Below are 27,111 nucleotides of genomic sequence, written 5' to 3' on the forward strand. Positions count from 1 at the left end.
CAATTTCAGTGCTTGCAGAGAAAACCTTACTGAAAACCGCTTATCATTTCCTTCTGCTCCTCGTTGGGTTCGACACTCTTACTTATCAAAAGTACTACGATAGATCCCCTACACTTGTGGGTCATCAAGACTCTTTTCTGGCGCCGTTGCCGGGGAGTGTAGCGCTTTTGGTGAGTGGAACTTGGTAAGGAGACATTTATATAGTGTGCTAAAATTTTCTGTTACTTGTTATTATGGAAACTAATCCTTTGAGGGGCTTGTTCGGGGTATCTTCACCCCGACCAGAAGAGCAAAGAGTTGCTCCTCAACCTACTGAACTTTTTGAAAATATTTACTTTGAGATTCCTTCGGGTATGATAGAGAAACTGCTAGCTAATCCATTTACAGGAGATGGAACATTGCATCCCGATTTACACCTTATCTTTGTGGATGAAGTTTGTGGATTATTTAAGCTTGCAGGTATTCCCGATGATGTTGTCAAAAGGAAGGTCTTCCCTTTATCTTTGAAGGGAGATGCATTGACATGGTATAGGCTATGTGATGATACGAGATCTTGGAATTATAAACGATTGAAGTTGGAATTTCACCAGAAGTTTTATCCTATGCAGCTTGTTCATCGTGATCGTAATTACATATATAATTTCTGGCCTCGCAAAGGAGAAAGCATCGCTCAAGCTTGGGGGAGGCTTAAGTCAATGTTATATTCATGCCCCAATCATGAGCTCTCCCGGGAAATGATTATTCAAAAATTTATGCTCGGCTTTCTCTCAATGATCGCAACCTGCTCGATACTTCCTGTGCTGGTTCTTATATGCTGAAGACTATTGATTTCAAGTGGGACTTATTGGAAAGAATTAAATGCAACTCTGAAGATTGGGGTTCCGATGATGGTAAGGAGTCAGGTATGACACCTAAGTTCAATTGTGTTAAATCTTTTATGGATACCGATGCTTTTCATGGATTTAGCGCTAAATATAGACTTGACTCTGAGATAGTAGCTTCTTTCTATGAATCTTTTGCTACTCACGTTGATCTCCCTAAGGAGAAATGGTTTAAATATAGTCCTCCCATTGAAGTGAAAGTAGTTGCACCTATTACAGTTGAAGAAAAGACTATCACCTATAGTGATCCTATTGTTCCTACTACTTATGTTGAGAAACCTCCTTTTCCTGTTAGGATAAAGGATCATGCTAAAACTTCGACTATTGTTCGTAAGAGTAATACTAGGACTTATACACCTCCTGAGCAAATCAAACTTGAACCTAGTATTGCTATGGTCAAAGATCTCTTGTATGATGATTTAGATGGGCATGTTATTTATTTCTATGGTGAGACTACTAATATTGCTAGACCAGATACTAAGATACATAAACCTCTCATAGGCATGCCTGTTATTTCTGTTAAAATAGGAAATCATTATTATCATGGCTTATGTGATATGGGTGCTAGTGCTAGTGCAATACCCTATGATTTATATAAAGAAATTATGCACGAAATTGCACCAGTTGAATTAGAAGACATTGATGTTACCATTAAGCTTGCTAATAGGGATACCATTAAACCAGTTGAAGTCTTGTGTGGGAAAGTTAAATATCCTGCTGATTTTCTCGTTCTTGGTTCCCCACAAGATGATTTTTGTCCCATTATTTTTGGTAGACCCTTCTTGAATACAGCTAGTGCTAGGATTGATTGTGAAAAGGATAATGTTACAATTGGCTTAGAGGGTATGTCTCATGAGTTCAATTTTGCTAAGTTTCATAGACAACCCCGTGATAGAGAATCACCTAGTAAGGATGAGATTATTGGTCTTGCTTCCATTGTTGTACCTCCTACTGATCCGTTAGAACAATATTTGCTAGACCATGAAAATGATATGTTTATGAGGAAAGAAGGGAAATAGATGAAGTGTTCCTTAAACAGGAACCTATGCTGAAACATAACCTTCCCGTTGAAATTCTTGGGGATCCCCCTCCACCCAAGGGAGATCCCGTGTTTGAACTCAAACCATTACCTGATAATCTTAAGTATGCTTATCTTGATGAGAAGAAATATATCCTGTTATTGTTAGTGCTAACCTTTCAGAGCAAGAAGAAGAAAGATTATTGAAAACTCTGAAGAAGCACCGAGCTGCTATTGGATATACTCTGGATGATCTTAAGGGCATTAGTCCCACGTTATGCCAACACAAAATTACAGTGGAGAAAGATGCCAAACCAGTTAGAGATCCTCAACGACGACTGAATCCCAAGATGAAAGAAGTGGTAAGAAAGGAGATACTAAAGCTCCTTGAGGCAGGTATAATTTATCCCGTTGCTGATAGTGATTGGGTAAGCCCTGTCCATTGTGTTCCTAAAAAGGGAGGTATTACCGTTGTTCCTAATGATAAAGATGAATTGATCCCGCAAAGAATTATTACAGGTTATAGGATGGTAATTGATTTCCGTAAATTAAATAAAGGTACTAAGAAAGATCATTACCCTTTACCTTTTATTGATCAAATGCTAGAAAGACTGTCCAAACACACATTTATGCTTTTTAGATGGTTATTCTGGCTTCTCTCAAATACCTGTGTCAGTGGGGGATCAATCTAAAACTACTTTTACTTGCCCTTTCGGTACTTTTGCTTATAGACGTATGCCTTTTGGTTTATGTAATGCACCTGCTACCTTTCAAAGATGCATGATGGCTATATTCTCTGATTTTTGTGAAAAGATTTGTGAGGTATTCATGGATGATTTCTCCGTTTATGGATCCTCTTTTGATGATTGTTTGAGCAACCTTGATCGAGTTTTGCAGATGCGAAGACACTAGTCTCGTCCTGAATTGGGAAAAGTGTCACTTTATGGTTAATGAAGGCATTGTCTTGGGGCATAAGATTTCCGAGAGAGGTATTGAAGTTGACAAAGCCAAAGTTGATGCTATTGAAAAGATGCCATGTCCCAAGGACATAAAAGGTATAAGAAGTTTCCTTGGTCATGCCGGTTTTTATAGGAGGTTCATTAAGGACTTTTCTAAAATCTCTAGGCCTCTGACTAATTTATTGCAAAAAGATATTCCTTTTGTCTTTGATGATGATTGTGTAGAAGCATTTGAAATACTTAAGAAAGCTTTGATCACTGCACCTATTGTTCAGCCACCTGATTGGAATTTACCTTTTGAAATTATGTGTGATGCTAGTGATTATGCTGTAGGTGTTGTTCTAGGGCAAAGAGTTGATAAGAAATTGAATGTTATCCAGTATGCTAGTAAGACTCTTGATACTGCCCAGAGAAATTATGCTACTACTGAAAAAGAATTCTTAGCAGTTGTGTTTGCATGTGATAAGTTTAGACCTTATATTGTTGATTCCAAAGTTACTATTCACACTGATCATGCTGCTATTAAATATCTTATGGAAAAGAAAGATGCTAAGCCTAGACTCATTAGATGGGTTCTCCTGCTCCAAGAATTTGATTTGCATATTATTGATAGAAAGGGAGCTGAGAACCCCGTTGCAGACAACTTATCTAGGTTAGAGAATGTTCTTGATGACCCACTGCCTATTGATGATAGCTTTCCTGATGAACAATTAGCGGTCATTAATGCTTCTCGTACTGCTCCTTGGTATGCTGATTATGCTAATTACATTGTTGCTAAATTTATACCTCCTAGTTTCACATACCAGCAAAAGAAAAAGTTCTTTTATGATTTAAGACATTACTTCTGGGATGACCCACACCTTTATAAAGAAGGAGTAGATGGTGTTATTAGACATTGTGTGCCTGAGCATGAATAGGAATAGATCCTACGCAAGTGTCACTCTGAATCATATGGAGGACACCACGCTGGAGATAGAATTGCACACAAGGTACTGCAATCCGGTTTTTATTGGCCTACTCTCTTCAAAGATGCTCGTAAGTTTGTCTTATCTTGTGATGAATGTCAAAGAATTGGTAATATTAGTAGACGTCAAGAAATGCCTATGAATTATTCTCTTGTTATTGAACCGTTTGATGTTTGGGGCTTTGATTATATGGGACCTTTTCCTACCTCTAATGGTTACACACATATTTTATTTGTTGTTGATTACGTTACTAAGTGGGTAGAAGATATTCCAACTAGTAGTGCTGATCATAACACCTCTATTAAAATGCTTAAAGAAGTTAATTTTTCGAGGTTTGGAGTCCCTCGATATCTTATGACTGATGGTGGTTCATATTTTATTCATGGTGCTTTCCGTAAGATGCTTGCTAAGTATGATGTTAATCATAGAATCGCATCTCCTTATCATCCGCAGTCTAGTGGTCAAGTAGAGTTGAGCAATAGAGAGCTCAAATTAATTTTGCAAAAGACTGTCAATAGATCTAGAAAGAATTGGTCCAAAAAACTTGATGATGCATTATGGGCCTATAGAACTGCATACAAAAATCCTATGGGTATGTCTCCATATAAGATGGTTTATGGAAAAGCTTGTCATTTACCTCTTGAACTTGAACATAAAGCATATTGGGCTATTAAAGAGCTCAACTATGACTTCAAACTTGCCGGTGAGAAGAGGTTGTTTGATATTAGCTCACTTGATGAATGGAGAACCCAAGCCTATGAGAATGCCAAGCTATTCAAAGAAAAAGTCAAACGCTGGCATGACAAAAGGATACAAAAGCATGAGTTTAACGTAGGTGATTATGTGTTATTATTCAACTCTCGTTTAAGATTTTTTGCAGGAAAACTTCTTTCTAAATGGGAAGGTCCTTACGTTATCGAGGAGGTCTATCGTTCTGGTGCCATAAAGATTAACAACTTCGAAGGCACAAGTCCGAGGGTGGTGAACGATCAAAGAATTAAACATTATATTTCAGGTAATCCTATCAATCTTGAAACTAATATTATTGAAACCGTAACCCCGGAGGAATACATAAGGGACACTTTCTAGAATGTTCCAGACTCCGAAAAGGAATAGGTATATGGTACGGTAAGTAAACCGACTCCAAAACAACTCCAATGGCAATTTTTATCAGTTTTGGAATATTTAAGAATTTTCGGAAGAAAGAAGTAGTCCGAGGGGGACACGAGGCCCCCACGAGAGTGGAGGGCGCGCCCACCCTTACTGGGCACGCCCCCTTGTCTCGTGGACACCCCGTGTGCCTCCCGGACTCCGTTTTCTTGCACGTTACGTATTTTGGTCGGTAAAAATTCATTATATATACTACCAAAGGTTTTGACCACCGTATCACGCAAATATCCTCTGTTTTCATTTCGAGCTATTTCTATTGCAGATTTAGAGCATTAGGTCATCTCAGGATTCGGAAGGGGAAAGCTATGTGGCTAATTACCTTGCAGACCCTAAGGTCTACGGGGACCTGGAACATGATGGCTGGACCTCTGAAGAAGAAGAAGACTATGAGCCTAAGGGAAAGGAGTAGACGAGTTCAGACGAGGACGAAACCCCATTACCCCAACCTGGGGATATGCATGTGGAGTTTAAGAAGTCAAGCCTTCCAGATAGAGCAAAGAATCCAAAGATCAAGTTTATTCCTTTTCGTCTCTTGCAGGAAAATAAACAGGAATTGTGCAAAAGAGTATTAATCCTTGAGCAGGAGATCGAGGAACTAAAAGAGCAAAATACTATACTCAAGCGTAAATTGAGGAAGAAGCCTACATATTCATCATCACCACCTCCATCACCTCCGAGGACATAAACACATTGGTATGGGCACCCCCCTTGGCAACTGCCAAGCTTGGGGGAGGTGCCCGGTTATCGTATCACCATCACACTCCTATCTTTACCGTTTTATTTAGTTTGATCCCTTTAGTAGTATCTTGATCTAGTAGATTGAAGTTTTGATATCAAGTAGTTTTGAGTTTTGCTTTGTGATCTCTTTTTGTAATCGAGTCCGTGAGCTATCCATAATAAAGATTAGTGTTGAGTCAAGGGCTTTGCTATGTTTCTATGATCTTGAGAAAGTAGAAAGAATAAAAGAGTTCGTATTGATCTTATGGTTAGTGATGACTTCACACATAGAAAGTATGAGGCATAAAAGTTGTTGAGAGTTGATAAACGTAGTTTTGGTCATCGTTGCAATTAATAGGAAGTGATAAGGAAAGAGAGGTTCACATACAAATATATTATCTTGGACATCTTTTATGATTGGGAGCACTCATTAAGTATGACATGCTAAAAGAGTTGACGTTGGACAAGGAAGACAACGTAATGGTTTATGTTTTCTCACATCTCAGTTAAAGTATATTGTCATTGACCTTCCAAACATGTTGAGCTTGCCTTTCCCCCTCATGCTAGCCAAATTCCTTGCACCAAGTAGAGATACTACTTGTGCTTCCAAATATCCTTAAACCCAGTTTTGCCATGAGAGTCCACCATACCTACCTATGGATTGAGTAAGATCCTTCAAGTAAGTTGTCATGTTGCAGGCAATAAAAATTGCTATCTAAATATGTATGACTTATTAGTGCAGAGAAAATAAGCTTTATACGATCTTGTTGTGGAAGCAATAAAAGCGACGGACTGCATAATAAAGGTCCACATACAAGGGGCAATATAAAGTGACGTTCTTTTGCATTAAGATTTTGTGCATCCAACCCTAAACGCACATGACAACCTCTGCTTCCCTCTGCGAAGGGCCTATCTTTTACTTTATGTTTTTACTTTATGCTTGAGTCAAGGTGATCTTCACCTTTCCCTTTTTCATTTTATCCTTTGGCAAGCTCCTCGTGTTTGAAAGATCATGATATATATATATATCCAATTGGATGTAAGTTAGCATGGGCTATTATTGTTGACATCACCTAAAGGTGAATACGTTGGGAGGCAACACAATAAGCCCCTATCTTTCTCAGTGTCCGGCTGAAACTCCATAACCACAAGTATTGCGTGAGTGTTAGCAATTGTAGAAGACTACAAGATAGTTGAGTATGTGGACTTGCTGAAAAGCTCTATTGTTGACTCTTTCTGATGTTATGATAAATTGCAATTGCTTCAATGACTGAGATTATAGTTTGTTAGTTCTCAATGAAGTTTTTGAACCATACTTGACATTGTGAATTGATTGTTACTTGAGTATAGAAATCATATGATAAAATCTATATATGTTGCTGTTATAAGAATGATCATGATGCCCTCATGTCCGTATTTTATTTTTATCGACACCTCTATCTCTAAACATGTGGACATATTTTTCGATATCGGCTTCCGCTTGAGGACAAGCGAGGTCTAAGCTTGGGGGAGTTGATACGTCCATTTTGCATCATGCTTTTATATCAATATTTATTGCATTATGGGCTGTTATTACACATTATATCTCAATACTTATGGCTATTCTCTCTTATTTTACAAGGTTTACCATGAAGAGGGGGAATGCGGCAGCTGGAATCTGCTGAAAAGGAGCAAACATTGGAAACCTATTTTCCACTGCTCCCAAAATCCTGAAACTCCACGAAACATGTTTTTGGAATTAATAAGAATTATTGAGCGGAAGAAATACATCAGGGGGCCCACACCCTGGCCAGGAGGGTGGGGGCGCGCCCACCCCTACTGGGCGCGCCCCCTATCTCCTGGGCCCCCTGGTGGCCCCCCGGTGTCCATCTTCTGCTATATGAAGGCTTTTACCCTGGAAAAAATCGTGGGCAAGCTTACGGGACGAAACTCCGCCGCCACGAGGTGGAACCTTGGCGGAACCAATCTAGAGCTCCGGCAGAGCTGTTTTGCCGGGGACACTTCCCTCCGGGAGGGGGAAATCATCACCATCGTCATCACCAACGATCCTCTCATCGGGAGGGGGTCAATCTCCATCAACATCTTCACCAGCACCATCTCCTCTCAAAACCCTAGTTCATCTCTTGTATCCAATCTTGTATTAAAACCACAAATTGGTACCTGTGGGTTGCTAGTAGTATTGATTACTCCTTGTAGTTGATGCTAATTGGTTTACTTGGTGGAAGATCATATGTTCAGATCCTTAATGCATATTATTACCCCTCTGATTATGAACATGAATATGCTTTGTGAGTAGTTACGTTTGTTCCTGAGGACATGGGTGAAGTCTTGCTATTAGTAGTCATGTGAATTTGGTATTCGTTCGATATTTTGATGAGATGTATGTTGTCTTTTCCTCTAGTGGTGTTATGTGAACGTCGACTACATGACACTTCACCATTATTTGGGCCTTGAGGAAGGCATTGGGAAGTAATAAGTAGATGATGGGTTGCTAGAGTGACAGAAGCTTAAACCCTAGTTTGTGCGTTGCTTCGTTAGGGGCTGATTTGGATCCATATGTTTAATGTTGTGGTTAGGTTTACCTTAATACTTCTTTTGTAGTTGCGGACGCTTGCAATAGGGGTTAATCATAAGTGGGATGCTTGTCCAAGTAAGGGCAGTACCCAAGCACCGGTCCACCCACATATCAAATTATCAAAGTACCGAACGCGAATCATATGAACGTGATGAAAACTATCTTGATGATAATTCCCATGTGTCCTCGGGAGCTCCTTCCTCGTTATAAGAAATTTTCCAGGCTTATCCTTTGCTACATAAAGGATTGGGCCACCTTTCTGCACTTTATTTACTTTCATTGCTTGTTACTCGTTACAATTTATCTTATCACAAAACTATCTATTACCTACAATTTCAGTGCTTGCAGAGAAAACCTTACTGAAAACCGCTTATCATTTCCTTCTGCTCCTCGTTGGGTTCGACACTCTTACTTATCGAAAGGACTACGATAGATCCCCTACACTTGTGGGTCATCAGAGAGGAACTACATCTCCACCTCTCCATGTTTCCAATACGATAGAATTGCAAGAAATTGTCTATACTATGCATTGGCCTTTACGATATGCATGATTGTTCTTTTATGACATGCCGATGCATAGGAAGAGAGTTAGACTTTGTTTTTTCATGATATATATTACTTTGTGCTCACTACTAAATTACAAATCATTGTTAAGTAAAATTGGCTTTGATATACCTTGGGATCCGGGTGGATCCATTACTTGAGCATTTAATGCCTAGCTTAATGGCTTTAAAGAAAGTGCTGCCTGGGAGATAATCCGGCAGTTTTAGAGAGCCATTTATTTCTGCTGAGTGCTTTTATAAAGTTTAAAAACAAAAAAATAAAGTGGGGAACCTAAAACTTTTCAAAAAGAAAGGTGAAAGTGAGAAAGACGAACACCGTTGAAGTGGGGGACATCCTTGAACTTTGTTCATGCCCATGGAAACTTTGTGAATCTCGATTACAGAAAATTTTCAACAAAAATAATTATCCCCTTGTATAAATCCATTGTATTATAAAAATAATGTGCCAAGATTTGCCTTTAGGATGATTAGATTGCTTGTTTGGTTTGTGCAGTGCAAAAACAGAAACTTTGGATGTAGCGCGTGAATTTACATTTTTTTAGTGGAACATAGAATGTTTCTGAAATTTTGACACAGTACTGCTATGCAAAAAATTTAGTTTGTCCTAGTTTTTCAGAATTTTTAGAGTTAGAGAAGTATGGTAGATGTTCAGATTGCTACAGACTGTCCTGTTTAAAACAGATTCTATTTTTGATGCATTGTTTTGCTTGTTTTGATGAAACTATCGATTGTATCGGTGGTACAAGCCATGGAAAAGTTATATTACAGTAGCTACAATGCAATAATAAAATATGAATGGGTTTTAAATAGTACTTGAAGTGGTGATTTACTTTACCATACTAACGGATCTCATGAGGGTTTTGTTAAGTTTTGTGTGATTGAAGTTTTCAAGTTTTGGGTGAGATCACGATGGATGAAGGAATAAGGTGAGGCAAGAGCCTAAGATTGGGGATGCCCGAGGCACCCCCAAGGTAATATTCAAGGACTCCCAAGAAACTAAGCTTGGGTATGCCCCGGAAGGCATCCCCTCTTTCTTCTAAGGATCATTGGTAATTTTACTTGGAGCTATATTTTTATTCGTCACATTGTATGCGTAAATCTTGGAGCGTCGTGTGATTTTTATTTTTATTTTAATAATGCACCATGCTGGTATGAGATAGTCCTTGGTTGATTTATAGAATGCTTCATGCACTTCACTTATATCTTTTGAGTACAGCTTTATAGAATGCTTCATGTGTTTCACTTATATCATTTGAAGTTTGGATTGCCTGTTTCTCTTCACATAGAAAACCGCCATTTGTAGAATGCATTTTTGTTTCACTTATATTTGTTAGAGCATGGGCATATATTTTGTAGAAAGAATTAAATTCTCTTGCTTCATTTATATCTATTTAGAGAGTCACCAGGAATTGGTCATTCACATGGTTAGTCATAAAATCCTACATAAAACTTGTAGATCACTGAATATGATAAGTTTGATTCCTTGCAATAGTTTTGCGATATAAAGATGGTGATATTAGAGTCATGCTAGTGAGTAATTGTGGATTGGTAAGAATACTTGTGTTAAAGTTTGTGATTCCCATAGCATGCACGTATGGTGAACCGTTATGTAACGAAGTTGGAGCATGAGGTATTTATTGATTGTCTTCCTTATGAGTGGCGGTCGGGGATGAGCGATGGTCTTTTCCTACCAATCTATCCCCCTAGGAGCATGCGCATAGTACTTTGTTTTGATATATAATAGATTTTGCAATAAGTATGTGAGTTCTTTATGACTAATGTTGAGTCCATGGATTATACGCACTCTCACCCTTCCACCATTGCTAGCCTCTCTAGTACCGCACAACTTTCACCGGTACATTAAACCCACCATATTCCCTTCCTCAAAACAACCACTATACATACCTCTTATGGCATTTCCATAGCCATTCCAAGATATATTGCCATGCAACTTCCACTGTTCCATTTATTATGACGCGCATCATCATTGTCATATTTCTTTGCATGATCGTAAGATAGCTAGCATGATGTTTTCATGGCTTGTCCATTTTTTGATGTCATTGCTATGCTAGATCATTGCACATCATGGTACACTGCCAGAGGCATTCATATAGAGTCATATTTTGTTCTAGTATCGAGTTATAATATTGAGTTGTAAGTAAATAAAAGTGTGATGATCATTGTTATTAGAGCATTGCCCCATTGAGGAAAGGATGATGGAGACTATGATTCCCCCACAAGTCGGGATGAGACTTCGGACAAAAAAAGAGAAAAAAGAAGAGGAGGAGCCAAAAAACAAAAAACAAAAAAATGAGAGAAAAAGAGAGAAGGGGCAATGCTACTATCCTTTTACCACACTTGTGCTTCAGAATAGCACCATGTTCTTCATGATAGAGAGTCTCCTATATTGTCACTTTCATATATTATTAGTGGGAATTTTTGGTTATAGAACTTGGCTTGTATATTACAATGATGGGCATCCTCAAATGCCCTAGGTATTCATGAGCAAGCAAGTTGGATGCACACCCACTTAGTTTCTTTTTGATCTTTCATACACTTATAGCTCTAGTGCATCTGTTGCATGGAAACCCTACTCACTCACATTGATATCTATTGATGGGCATCTCCATAGCCCGTTGATACGCCTAGTTGATGTGAGACTATCTCCTTCTTTTTGTCTTCTCCACAACCACCATATTCTATTCCACCTATAGTGCTATATCCATGGCTCGCGCTCATGTATTGCGTGAAAGTTGAAAAAGTTTGAGAACATAAAAAGTATGAAACAATTGCTTGGCTTGTGATCAGGGTGTGCATGATTTAATACTTTGTGTGACGAAGAGCATAGCCAGACTATATGATTTTGTAGGGATAACTTTCTTTGGCCATGTTATTTTGAGAAGACATGATTGCTTTATTAGTATGCTTGAAGTATTATTGTCTTAATGTCAAATGATAGACTATTGCTTCGAATCACTTGTGTCTTAATATTCATGCCATGATGTAGCGACCAAACCTCAAATAGTCTGATCTCTGTGCATCAGTGTCATCCCTGGATCAGTAATGCTGACACGCATGGTACTTGAAGGATTTATAACAGAGTAGCAATCACACACTTATTATATCGAATGTCTCCAAAGAGAACTTATTACAATAAATATGGCTTAAGGCCATCTAATAACGATAACAGCGGAAGGCTTGGAAGATAAGTGAGTCCATCAACTCCAACGGCATCACTGAGTATAGAACCACGATCCTAAAGCATCTTACTCGTCGTCTGAAAAGTCTGCAACATGAACGTTGCAGCCCAAAAATGGGTCAGCACATGGAATATGCTGGCAAAGTAACACATAGAGAAATATGAAAGAATAAAGCTATTCTACATGCATATATGGCTGGTGGAAAGCTCTATGGTTACAGTTTTTGCATAAAGCCAGTTTTTCCCTACTGCAAAGGAATAAATTTGTTTAACTATCATGGTGGTTGTTAAACATTGAGAATGGTTGACAACATTCTCAATCCCAATTAAGTAACATCGACATTAAACAAACCCAACAATATTAATTAAAGTAACATGATGAGATTCACATGATAATCCAAGTACTAGATACTCAAAACGTCCATAACCGGGGACACGGCTAATCATGATTAGTTTGTACACGCTGTAGAGGTTGCGCACTTTTCCCCACATGACTCGATCTCCTTCGTTTGTTATCTCGCACTACATGGTGTTTGAGATACGGATGACCGAGACATAGTCTTTCAGAAGTGCTAGCACCTTACGATGGGTAGACCGTACCAACCTACATCCCCTACATCTGCTAGTCTACCACTATAAGAGTTCGCACGACTTAGTCAACTATGCTAGAGCCCATAATAGCATGTGGCTGCACACGGAAGTTTCTAGCATGAATAATCTTATGATCCCTTTGAGCCTGGGTGGCGGTCCAAAAACAAACAGGCAATCCTGGAATACCCAGGTACCTCAATCCACCCAGATGTGTATTAAAGTTGCCACCTTAGATAAACCATTAAATTAACAATCTCACATCTGTCATGGATACACTCACCCAATCCACGTCTACTAGCATAGCATGGCATAATAAGCAAACGTAGAAGTAACTCCCAAGGGTTTGATAATAAAACAGGTAATAGGTACTACCTCATCTACTTCCCGAAACCCACATATTAATTCAGATCCTAATCATGCAAGTGTTTGAGGATTGAACTAATGCAATAAAACTGGGTAATAAGGAGGTATGATCAAAGTGTTACTTGCCTTGTTGATGATCCACGAAACCTAGGGATTCGAAGTAGCAAGCGGCGCTATCCGGGTACTCTATCGCAAGCAAACAAACAAACAAGCATACAACAAGTACTCATCTAAAGCACGGAAAAACCTCAAATAAGAGATCTAACCAGAAAGTTCAACTTAAGAACTCCGGTTTGCAAAAAGAATCAAATCGAACGAAGAAACAAAACTCAAACAGCGAAAGAAACAAGCTTCATTTACTAATCTGGACCTAAGTCAAATTTTACAGAAGTAAAAAACTAGTTTCAGTAGATTATTCGGAAAGAGGGTTTCGAAATGAAACTCTAGGCGCTTGAATCGCCTGATTCCGATAAACGAGCGAAAAGATAAACTAAAACGAAAATCGGATTGGAAATTGCGATCAGAAAAATCGCGGAATAAATCCGAGAAAAAGAAAATCGACGAACAAATTAACGAACGAACATTCGTTATCTGGATCTAAACAATGAACGCGTTCGTTAAAACTAACGAACGAGCGAACGCTCGCTAAATAAAAAACCAAAAAAACCGATCTAATAAAATAAAATAAAATCTAGGGTTTTCTTAAAAAAACGAAGTGGTTTTCTTAAAAAAACGGCGTCGGCGGTGGCTCGGGCGGTACCTCCGGCGGGGTCCTCCGGCGAGGCGGGGCTGCTCCGGCGGGGCTAGGCGAGGGCGGCGGGGCTCCGGCGGTGGGGTGGGGTGGTGCGGCGGCGACGACGACTGCATGCGACGAGAGGCAGCGGCTCCGACGACGGGAAGTGCGGCGGCGGCGGCTGCAGCTTGGGGTCCCAAGGGGGGCCCCGGGCTGGGTATTTAAAGGGAGGAGGAGGGGTGGTGCGGCTTGGGGGAGGGGCAAGCGGCGGCAGGAGGGAGGCGGAGTCTGAGCCGGACTCTGCAGCGGCGGCGCAGGGAAGGCGGCGGCGCGGGCGGGCCAGCCTGGCTCGGCTGGGCTTCGGCCCAGTCGGGCGCGGGGAGTTTTTTTTATTTTTTTTAAATAATTTCGCCGAAATAAAAAAAATTAGAAAAATTAAATAAAAATCTAAAAATACCAAAATAAATTTTCATCGTCCAAATAAAATATTTAGAACGAGATGAACATTTTTTGGTCCTAAAATGCATTTTTGAAAATCGTGCAATTTTTCCTAAATTCAAATAAAATAGCAAAAACACCAAAATAAATCTTATTTGATTTTTTTTATTAAATCCTCATTATTTCTTTGTTTTGGGAAAGTCATTTTATTCCCTCTCTCATATTTTTATGATCCAAATAATTGAAGATAAAATAAATAAAATCAAATGATCCTATTTTCAAAATTTGAGAAACTCAAATATGAAAATAACGAAATCCCCAACTCTCGCCGTGGGTCCTTGAGTTGCATAGTATTTCTAGGATCGAGGCAAAATGCAAAAAATATGATATGCAAGATGATCAATTTGTATAAAATTCCAAATTGAAAATTTGGGATGTTACAAACCTACCCCCCTTAAGATGAATCTCGCCCTCGAGATTCGGGTTGGCTAGAAAATAGGTGAGGGTGGTCCTTCAGCAAATCTTCCTCTCGCTCCCAGGTGGCTTCATCCGCGGTGTGGTGGCTCCATTGAACTTTACAGAACTTGATAACCTTGTTGCGGGTGACTCGGCTGGCATACTCAAGAATCTTAACGAGTTTCTCCTCATAGGTCAAATCACTATCCAACTGAATCGCCTCTAGTGGCACTGTATCTCTCAGCGGTATATCAGCCATCTCTGCGTGGCACTTCTTCAACTGGGAAACGTGGAACACGTCGTGAACTCCTGACAATCCCTCAGGCAATTCCAACTTGTAGGCAACCTCTCCCATACGTTCCAAAACTTTGTATGGTCCCACAAAATGTGGTGCTAACTTTCCTTTAACACCAAAACACTTGACTCCTCGAAGTGGAGATACACGAAGATAGACTCTATCTCCGACTTTGTAAATTGTCTCCTTGCGTTTTGCATCTGCATAGCTTTTCTGCCTGGACTGGGCTACCTTGAGCCAGTCGCGAATCAACTTCACTTTCTATTCAGATTCCTTAATCAAATCCCGTCCAAACAACTGACGGTCTCCAACTTCATCCCAAGACAACGGGGTTCTGCACCTCCTTCCGTATAAGGCTTCGAAAGGGGCCATCTTCAAACTGGATTGATAACTGTTGTTGTAAGAGAACTCTGCATATGGCAAATTGTCGTCCCAACTAGATCCATAATCTAGCGCACAAGCTCTCAGCATATCCTCCAGAATCTGATTGACTCTCTCGGTCTGTCCATCTGTCTACGGATGAAAAGCGGTACTGAACTCTAGCCTGGTACCCAAGGTTTCGTGCAACTGATTCCAGAACTTTGAGGTGAACTGGGTTCCTCTATCTGATACAATGCTCCATGGAACTCCATGCAGACATACGATCCTGGTCATGTATATCTTGGCCAACTTGGCACTGGTGTAAGTTGTCTTTACTGGAATGAAATGAGCTACCTTCGTCAAACGATCCACTACAACCCAAATCGAGTCATAGCCTGAACGAGTCCTAAGCAATCCTGTGATAAAATCCATGCCTAGCTTATCCCACTTCCATTCAGGTATCGGCAATGGTTGCAACAACCCTGCTGGCTTCTGATGCTCTACCTTTACTCTCTGACATACATCACAAACTGCTACATACTCTGCAATATCCTTCTTCATTCCGGTCCACCAAAAAGTCTCCTTCAAATCCAAGTACATCTTGGTATTCCCTGGGTGAATTGAATACGGCGAATCATGGGCCTCTTGCAAAATCAACTTCCTGATCTCTGGGTCATTGGGCACATAAACACGGTCTTCAAACCATAAGGTATCGTGCTCATCCTCACGAAATCCCTTGGCTTTTCCTTTGCTCAACTTCTTCTTTATCTCAGCAATCTCCTTGTCGGTCTTCTGAGCTTCTCTGATCTTATCCATCAAAGTCGACTGAATTTCCAACGTTGCTACATAGCCTCTCGGAACTATCTCCAAACATAGTTCGCAAATGTCCTCGGCTAACTCCTTTGGCAGTCCTGCGGTCATGAGTCTATTGACATGGCTCTTACGGCTCAACGCGTCGGCTACTACGTTAGCCTTTCCGGGGTGATACTGCAATCTCATATCATAATCCTTGATGAGTTCCAACCATCTCCTTTGCCTGAGATTCAACTCCTTCTACGTGAAAATGTACTTCAGACTCTTGTGATCCGTGTACACCTCACAATGATTTCCGATAAGGAAATGTCTCCATGTCTTCAATGCATGCACTATGGCTGCTAACTCCAAATCATGTGTGGCATAATTCAACTCATGAGGTTTAAGCTGTCGTGACGCATACGAGACAACTCTTCCTTCCTGCATAAGCACTGCTCCAAGTCCTCGACGTGAAGCATCGCAATACACTTCGTAATCCTTGGTTTGATCTGGCAGAATCAACACTGGTGAGGTAACTAGACGTTCCTTCAATTCTTGGAAACTGGCCCCATATTCCTTAGTCCAATTGAACTTGGTATCCTTCTTCAACAACTCTGTCATGGGCTTGGCAATCTTTGAAAAATTCTCAATGAATCTCCGGTAGTATCCTGCCAGTCCAAGAAAACTCCTGATCTCTCCAACTGTCGTTGGTGCTACCCAATTTTTCACGGTGACAACCTTCATGGGGTCTACTGCTATTCCTTCTTCGGATATCACATGTCCAAGAAATCCAACCTCCTTCAACCAAAATTCACATTTGCTAAACTTGGCGTATAACTGGTGTTCTCTGAGTTTCTCCAATAACAAACGCAAATGCTCCTTATGCTCCTCTTCATTCTTTGAGTAGACCAAAATATCATCAATGAACACCACGACGAACTTATCCAGGAACTCCATAAATACTTTGTTCATCATGTTCATGAAATAGGCAGGTGCGTTAGTCAGACCAAATGACATAACAGTATACTCGTAAAGCCCATACCTAGTGGTAAAAGCCGTCTTGGGTATATCCTGCTCTCGAATCTTCAGTTGATGGTATCCTGATTGCAAATCGATCTTGGAAAATACCTTTGCTCCTTGCAGTCGGTCAAACAGATCATTGATCATCGACAGTGGGTACTTGTTCTTGATGGTTACTGCATTCAATCCTCGATAATCAACAACCATCCTTAATGATCCATCCTTCTTCTCCACTAGAAGTACTGGTGATCCCCAAGGTGAAGAACTTGGGCGAATGTAACCTTTATCCAGTAACTCCTTAATCTGACTTTTAATCTCCTCCAAATCTTTTGCTGGCATCCTGTACGGTCTCTTGGATATCGGCCCTGTGCCTGGCAAAAGCTCAATCAAAAACTCGATGTCTCTATCAGGTGGCATGCCTGGCAACTCTTCTGGAAATACATCAGGAAAATCCTTCACTACTGGTACTTCCTCCTGCACAACTCCTGATAAGGAATTTACGTGCATCCTCTTCGGCTCATGTCTGGATACATACTTGATCCTCTTCCCTTCTGGGGTTGTAAGTAGAATTGTCTTACTAGCACATTCAATGTTCCCACCATACTTCAATAACCAATCCATGCCTAATATCACATCCAATCCTTGTGATTCCAAAACTATTAGGTCTGAGGGGAACACGTAGTTACCAATCCTTAATGGTAACCAATCACACCATAGCCTGGCCATATACTCTGCTCCTGGCGAGGTTACTAACATGGGTGTCTTGAGGGCTTGGGTTGGCAATTTATATTTATCCACAAATCCCCTTGATATGTATGAATGCGATGCACCAGTATCAAAAAGAACGAGTGCAATAAATGACTTAACCAAAAACTTACCTATTACTGCATCTGGTTGGGCTTCAACCTCCTCCACATTAACGTGGTTCACCTGTCCTCTGTTGAACGGGTTTGGCTTCTTCCCAGAGATTCCATTTCCATTCCCATTCTGGCCTTCAAGACATTCATTGGCGTAATGTCCGGTCTTCTGGCATTTAAAGCAAGTGACTTGACTCAGATCTCTCTTGGCTAGTGTTGAGGGGTTGGTACGGTTCTGGCTACTACTACCTCCATTTCCGTTACAACTCTTGGAGCTATTATGGTTGTGTGAGTTACCACCTCCATGGGTATGCTGGAACTGTCCTCCCGACTTTGGGGTAAAACGTGGCTTCTGCTGAGCTCCAGAATTGTACTTCCCTTGTCCATACTTCCTCTTGCGATTTTCAATCTGCTGCTGCTTCCCTTCAATCATGAGAGCACGGTCTACCAACTCCTGGTAGTTGTTGAAACTTGCTACCATCAACTGCATGCTCAGCTCATCATTCAGACCTTCCAGAAACTTCTCTTGTTTAGCTGCATCTGTAGCAACGTCATCAGGGGCGTAACGTGTTAGTTTACTAAAGTCATCCACATATTGGCCAACTATACGTCCTCCCTGACGTAAGTTGCAAAACTCACGCTTCTTCATGGCCATAGCTCCCGCTGAAACATGAGCAGTACGAAAAGCCTGCTGAAACTGATCCCATGTGATAGTGTCTACTGGATAAGTGGCTGTGAAATTCTCCCACCATGATGCTGCGGGTCCCTCAAGCTGATGTGCGGCAAACCGCACCTTCTCCGCATATGTGCATCCTGCAGTGGTCAACTCCATGGCTGTCTTGCGAAGCCAATCATCTGCAACAATCGGCTCAGTGCTACCGGAAAACACCGGCGGATTCAGCCTAAGAAAACAGGTTAAGTGGTCAACAGGTGGTGGCGGTGGTGGGTTGTTGTTGTTGTTGTTCCCCTGATTCTGATTCTGGACTAGTATCTGCATCAATGCATTCTATTGCTGGATCAACTGAGTGAGCTCCGGTGGGAAAGCAAATCCATTGTCGCGTCTCGGAGGCATCTGGGGTTTAGAAAAGATGAGAATATAGAATAGAATGAGGTCTAGAGGGAAAACACTACCCATATGCACATGAGACAAATAACAATCAAAATCATTTCATTCAAACAAGCAAGAGCATACAACAGTCTATCTATCGTTACAAAAGTGCTCGATCTATTCTAGATACATGGAGGGAAATACTACTACTCTTATGGTGGTCTACTGGAAATACTACTCCGATGAAGACTCCATGATATCTGCTGCAGCTTCATCAACATAGTCATCATCACTATCATCTGGGTCTGAGTCGGTGTCGTCGATGATGATGTAGTTCTCGGGACAAGTGAAATCTTCGTCTTCTCTAGTTACTGGAAATCCCATGAATACTCTTAGCTTTTTCTTCAGATCATCATTCTTCTCTACTAGCGTTGCTATTTCCTCCTCATATCCATCGCGTGTAGACTTGAGTTCTTCCTCTAGTTCCGTGATCTTGGTCATGGCCTTCTTTAGATCCATCATGCCTGCACACATCTGGTTCTCCTGGTGTCGAATGTGCTGGTTTAACTCCCGGATGAAAGCTGCAATTGATCTGTCTTTCCTAGTGTTGATCATCTCCCATTGCTCATCTCGGCACCCACAAATCTGGTAGGTAGTATCCTTAAGCTCCTTGTGGTAAACTTCTCCAATACGTCCCATGGTGATGTGAGCTGCCATGCTCTTTCCTAAACTCCAGGTTGGTGCATCAAAGGAAAACTCTATGGGCTCAGTGACTGGCATGAACGTCCTTCCTAGAACTTGAACTTGAATCATCCAGCGCTCCTCTTCAGGTACAGTGGCGTTGTAGGTTTCGGTGAAGCTTGGTACTCCGATCTTCAGGTACTTGGTAACTTCCTTCAGATGTCGTCCAAAGGGTGTATCTTCGTCCGGTTGCATGAACTTGTTCCTTGCATCCGCCATCCTAGAAGAGTAGAAAAGATGAGGAGTTAGAAATGAGAAGAGAGAGTAGTGATCTATGGCTTTTGCTTAGTGGTCGTGTCCTACAGTCAGCGTGTGCTTTGATACCATCTTGTAGCGACCAGACCTCAAACAGTCTAATCTCTGTGCATCAGTGTCATCCCTGGATCAGTAATGCTGACACGCATAGTACTTGAAGGATTTATAACAGAGTAGCAATCACACACTTGTTACATCGAATGTCTCCAAAGAGAACTTATTACAATAAATATGGCTTAAGGCCATCTAATAATGATAACAGCGGAAGGCTTGGAAGATAAGTGAGTCCATCAACTCCAACGGCATCACTGAGTATAGAACCATGATCCTAAAGCATCTTACTCGTCGTCTGAAAAGTCTGCAACATGAACGTTGCAGCCCGAAAACGGGTCAGCACATGGAATATGCTGGCAAAGTAACACATAGAGAAATATGAAAGAATAAATCTATAATACATGCATATATGGCTGGTGGAAAGCTCTATGGTTACAGTTTTTGCATAAAGCCAGTTTTTCCCTACTGCAAAGGAATAAATTTGTTTAACTATCATGGTGGTTGTTAAACATTGAGAATGGTTGACATCATTCTCAATCCCAATTAAGTAACATCGTCATTAAACAAACCCAACAATATTAATTAAAGTAACATGATGAGATTCACATGATAATCCAAGTACTAGATACTCAAAACGTCCATAACCGGGGACACGGCTAATCATGATTAGTTTGCACACTCTGCAGAGGTTGCGCACTTTTCCCCACATGACTCGATCTCCTCTCTTTGTTTTCTCGCACTACATGGTGTTTGAGAGACGGATGACCGAGACATAGTCTTTCAGAAGCGCTAGCACCTTACGATGGGTAGACCGTACCAACCTACATCCCCTACATCTGCTAGTCTACCACTATAAGAGTTCGCATGACTTAGTCAACTATGCTAGAGCCCATAATAGCATGTGGCTGCACACGGAAGTTTCTAGCATGAATAATATTATGATCCCTTTGAGCCTGGGTGGCGGTCCAAAAACAAATAGGCAATCCTGGAATACCCAGGTACCTCAATCCACCTAGATGTGTATTAAAGTTGCCACCTTAGATAAACCATTAAATTAACAATCTCACATCTGTCATGGATACACTCACCCAATCCACGTCTACTAGCATAGCATGGCATAATAAGCAAACGTAGAAGTAACTCCCAAGGGTTTGATAATAAAACAGGTAATAGGTACTACCTCATCTACTTCCCGAAACCCAAATATTAATTCAGATCCTAATCATGCAAGTGTTTGAGAATTGAACTAATGCAATAAAACTGGGTAATAAGGAGGTATGATCAAAGTGTTACTTGCCTTGCTGATGATCCGCGAAACCTAGGGATTTGAAGTAGCAAGCGGCGCAATCCGGGTACTCTATCGCAAGAAAACAAACAAGCATACAATAAGTACTCATTTAAAGCATGGAAAAAACTCAAATAAGAGATCTAACCAGAAAGTTCAACTTAAGAACTCCGGTTTGCAAAAAGAATCAAATCGAATGAAGAAACAAAACTCAAACGGCGAAAGAAACAAGCTTCATTTACTAATCTGGACCTAAGTCAAATTTTACAGAAGTAAAAACTAGTTTGAGTAGATTATTCGGAAAGAGGGTTTCGAGACGAAACTCTAGGCACTTGAATCGCCTGATTCCGATAAACGAGCGAAAAGATAAACTAAAACGAAAATCGGATCGGAAATCACGATCAGAAAAATCACGGAATAAATCCGAGAAAAAGAAAAACAATGAACAGATTAACGAACGAATGTTCATTATCTGGATCTAAACGATGAACGCGTTCGTTAAAACGAACGAACGAGCGAATGCTTGCTAAATAAAAAAATGAAAAAAACAGATCTAATAAAATAAAAAAATCTAGGGTTTTCTTAAAAAAATGAAGTGGTTTTCTTAAAAAAAAGGCGTCGGCGGCGGCTCGGGCGGTACCTCCGGCGGGGTCCTCCGGTGGGGCTGGGCGACGGCGGCGGGGTGGGGTGGTGCAGCGGCGGCGGCGGCGGCTGCAGGCGACGGGAGGCGGCGGCTCCGGCGGCGGGAAGTGCGGCGACGGCGGCTGCGGCTTGGGGTCCCAAGGAGGGCCCCGGGCTGGGTATTTAAAAGGGGAAGGAGGGGTGGTGCGGCTTGGGGGGGCAAGCGGCGGCGGCGGGGAGGTGGAGTCCGAGCCGGACTCTGCGGCGGTGTCACAGGGAAGGCGGCAGCGCGGGCGGGCCGGTCTGGCTCGGCTGGGCTTCGGCCCAGTCGGGCGCGGGGAGTTTTTTTTTAAATAATTTCGCCGAACTAAAAAAATCTAGAAAAAATAAATAAAAATCTAAAAATACCAAAATAAATTTTCATCATTTAAAGAAAATATTTAGAACGAGATGAACATTTTTTGGTCCTAAAATGCATTTTTGAAAATCGTGCAATTTTTCCTAAATTCAAATAAAATAGAAAAAACACTAAAATAAATCTTATTTGATTTTTTTATTAAATCCTCATTATTTCTTTATTTTGGGAAAGTCATTTTATTCCCTCTCTCATATTTTTATGATCGAAATAATTGAAGATAAAATAAATAAAATCAAATGATCCTATTTTCAAAATTTGAGAAACTCAAATATGAAAATAACAAAATCCCCAACTCTCGCCGTGGGTCCTTGAGTTGCGTAGAATTTCTAGGATCGAGGCAAAATGCAAAAAATATGATATGCAAGATGATCTATTTGTATAACATTCCAAATTGAAAATTTGGGATGTTACACATGATTAGATTACATGATCAAGATTATGCTAGGTAGCATTCCACATCAAAAATTATCCTTTTTATCATTTACCTACTCAAGGACGAGCAGGAATTAAGCTTGGGGATGCTGATACATCTCCATCGTATCTATAATTTTTGATTGTTTCATGCCAATATTCTACAACTTTCATATACTTTTGGCAACTTTTTATACTATTTTTGGTACTAACATATTGATCCAGTGCCCAGTGCCAGTTCCTATTTGTTGCATATTTTTTGTTTCTCGGAAAATCCATATCAAACGGAGTCCAAACATGATAAAAACTTACGGAGATTTTTTTGGAATGTATGTGATTTTGGGGAAGTGGAATCAATGAGAGATGATGCCCGATGGGGCCACAAAGCAGGGGCGTGCCCTAGACCCTTGTGGTCAACCCATAAGGCGGTTGGTGCCCTTCTTCGACCGCAAGAAAGCTAATATCCGGATAAAAGTCATGTTAAAATTTCAGCTCAATCGAAGTTAACGGATTTCTGAGAATTTGAGAAACGGTGAAAGGCCAGAATCTGGGAGCGCAGAAATAGAAGGAAACACACACACACACACACACACACAGAGAGAGAGAGAGAGAGAGAGAGAGATCCAATCTCGGAGGGGCTCTCGCCCCTCCGCCGCCATGGAGGCCAATTTGCCATTGTACTGGGTGTGTTGGGGACACAAGAGATTTCTTGTATTTGATTGCAGGTTTGTTAGAGAGAGACCATCTTCATCCTATGCCTCCCACGGATTGATAAACATTAGGTCATCCACTTGAGGGAAATTTGCTACTGTCCTACAAAACTCTGCGCTTGGAGGCCCAACATGAGTCTACAAGAATAAAGTTGTGTAGTAGACATCATGCACCCGTATTGAACGTCATCGAACGCTCTGGACTTCTTTCTTGTTTCTGGGAGGATCTTAGACGACCACCCATACGAGCATTTGCGTCCATATGGAACATCATCATTTTCCTTGTTACCTCTAGTTTGTTTGTGCTGGAACTTCCAGGAAGTCATGTGACCACCTAGATGATTGCGGTGGTCACCTGAAAGGTCGTCTTTTGATTCGTTTCTTCTGAAACTTTTCTTTTTCTTCACTTTTCCTGTGGGATTAGTTCCAACACAATACATAGACATATTTCCACGTATCTAAAGGTTAATACAACATATATGTTTGGTAACGCAGCAATTTCAAAAAAAACTATGATCACGCAAGATCTATCTAGATGATGCATAGCAGCGAGAGGGGAGAGTGTGTCCATGTACCCTCGTAGACCGAAAGCGGAAGCGTTTCAATAACGCGGTTGATGTAGTCGAACGTCTTCGCGATCCAACCGATCCAAGTACCGAACGTACGGCACCTCCGTGTTCAGCACACGTTCAGCTCGATGACGTCCCTCGTGCTCTTAATCCAGTTGAGTACGAGGGTGAGTTCCGTCAGCACGACGGCGTGGCGACGGTGATGATGATGCTACCGGCGCATAGCTTTGCCTAAGCTCTACGATGGTATGATCAAGGTGTGTAACTGTGGAGGGGGGCACCGCAAATGGTTGGGAAAGAAACTTCTATGTCCTAGGGTGCCCCCTGCCCCCGTATATAAAGGAGCAAGGGGAGGCCGACCGGCCCTCCTTGGCGCGCCCCCAAGAGGCGAATCCTACTAGGACTCCAAGTCCTAGTAGGTTTCCACCAAGAGGGAGAGAGGGGGAAGGAAGGAAAGAGAGAGGGAGAAGGAAAGGGGGCGCCCCCCCCCCCCCTCCTAGTCCAATTCGGACCCAAGGGGGAGGGGGTCTGCGGCCTGCCCTGGCCGCCCCTCTCTCTCTCTCCACTAAGTCCCATCGAGGCCCATTAGTTCCCCCGGGGGGTTTCGATAACCCTCTGGCACTCCGGTTTTATCCGAGACTTCTCCGGAACACTTCCGGTGTCCGAATATAGCCGTCCAATATATCAATCTTTATGTCTCGACCATTTCGAGACTCCTCGTCATGTCCGTGATCTTATCCGGTACTCCAAACAAACTTCGGTCATCAAAAACACATAACTCATAATACATATCATCATCGAACGTTAAGCGTGCGGACCCTACGGGTTCGAGAACTATGTAGACATGACCAAGACTAATCTTCGGTCAATAACCAATAGCGGAACCTGGATGCTCATATTGGTTCCTACATATTCTATGAAGATCTTTATCGGTCCGCATAACAATATACGTTGTTCCCTTTGTCATCGGTATGTTACTTGCCCAAGAGTCGATCGTCGGTATGATCATACCTAGTTCAATCTCATTACCGACAAGTCTCTTTACTCATTCCTTAATACTTCATCTCGCAACTAAATCATAAGTCACAATGCTTGCAAGGCTTATAGTGATGAGTATTATCGAGAGGGCCCAGAGATACCTCTTTGAAACTCAGAGTGACAAATCCTAATCTCGGTCTATGCCAACCCAACAAACACTTTCGGAGACACCTATAGAGCACCTTTATAATCACCCATTTATGTTGGGATGTTTGGTAGCACACAAAGTGTTCCTCTGGTATTCGGGAGTTGCATAATCTCATAGTCCGAGGAACTTGTATAAGTCATGAAGAAAGCAGTAGCAATGAAACTGTAACGATCATAATGCTAAGCTAACGGATGGATCATGTCCATCACATCATTCTCCTAATGATGTGATCCCATTCATCAAATGACAACACATGTCTATGGTTAGGAAACATAACCATCTTTGATTAACGAGCTAGTCAAGTAGAGGCATACTAGGGACAACATGTTTTGTCTATGTATTCACACATGTACTAAGTTTTCGGTTAATACAATTCTAGCATGAATAATAAACATTTATCATGAAATAAGGAAATAAATAATAACTTTATTATTGCCTCTAGGGCATATTTCCTTCAGTATCCCACTTGCACTAGAGTTAATAATCTAGAATACATGATAATGATTCTAACACTCATGGAGCTTTGGTGTTGATCATGTTTTGCTTGTGGAAGAGGCTTAGTCAACGGGTCTGCAACATTCAGATCCGCATGTATCTTGCAAATCTCTATGTTCCCTTCCGACACTTGATGACGGATGGAATTGAAGCGTCTCTTGATATGCTTGGTTCTCTTGTGAAATCTGGATTCCTTTGCTAAGGCAATTGCACCAGTATTGTCACAAAAGATTTTCATTGGACCCGATGCACTAGGTATGACACCTAGATCGGATATGAACTCCTTAATCCAAACTCCTTCATTTGTTGCTTCTGAAGCAGCAATGTACTCCGCTTCACATGTAGATCCCGGCATGATGCTTTGCTTGGAACTGCAACAACTGACAGCTCCTCCATTCAATAAAAATACGTATCCGGTTTGTGACTTAGAGTCATCCGGATCAGTGTCAAAGCTTGCATCGACGTAACCGTTTACGACGAGCTCGTTTTCACCTCCATAAATGAGAAACGTATCCTTAGTCCTTTTCAGGTATTTCAGGATGTTCTTGATCGCTATCCAGTTCTCCACTCCGGGATTACTTTGGTACCTCCCTACTATGCTTATAGCAAGGACACAATAGGTCTAGTACACAGGATTGCATACATGCTAGAACCTATGGCTGAAGCATAGGGAATGACTTTTATTTTCTCTCTATCTTCTACAGTAGTCGGGCTTTGAGTCCGACTCAACTTCACACCTTGTAACACGGGCAAGAACACTTTCTTTGACTGATCCATTTTGAACTTCTTCAAAATTTTATCAAGGTATGTGCTTTGTGAAAGTCCAATTAAGCGTCTTGATCTATCTCTATAGATCTTGATGCCCAATATGTAAGCAGCTTCACCAAGGTCTTTCATGGAAAAACTCTTATTCGGGTATCCCTTTCTGCTATTCAGAAATTCTATATCATTTCCAATCAACAATATGTCATCCATATATAATATTAGAAATGCTATAGAGCTCCCACTCACCTTTTTATAAATACAGGCCTATCCAAAAGTCTGTATAAAACCATATGCTTTGATCACACTATCAAAGCGTTTATTCCAATTCTGAGAGGCTTGCACCAGTCCATAAATGGATTGTTGGAGCTTGCACACTTTGTTAGCACCCTTTGGATTGACAAAACCTTCTGGTTGCATCATATGCAACTCTTCTTCCAGAAATCCATTCAGGAATGTAGTTTTGACATCCATTTGCAAAATTTCATAATCATAAAATGCGGCAATTGCTAACATGATTCAGACAGACTTAAGCATCGCTACGGGTGAGAAAGTCTCATCATAGTCAACTCCTTGAACTTGTCAAAAACCTTTCACAACAAGT

The sequence above is a fragment of the Triticum aestivum genome, chromosome 2B (genome assembly GCF_018294505.1).
Source record: "Triticum aestivum cultivar Chinese Spring chromosome 2B, IWGSC CS RefSeq v2.1, whole genome shotgun sequence".
Lineage (NCBI taxonomy): Eukaryota > Viridiplantae > Streptophyta > Magnoliopsida > Poales > Poaceae > Triticum > Triticum aestivum.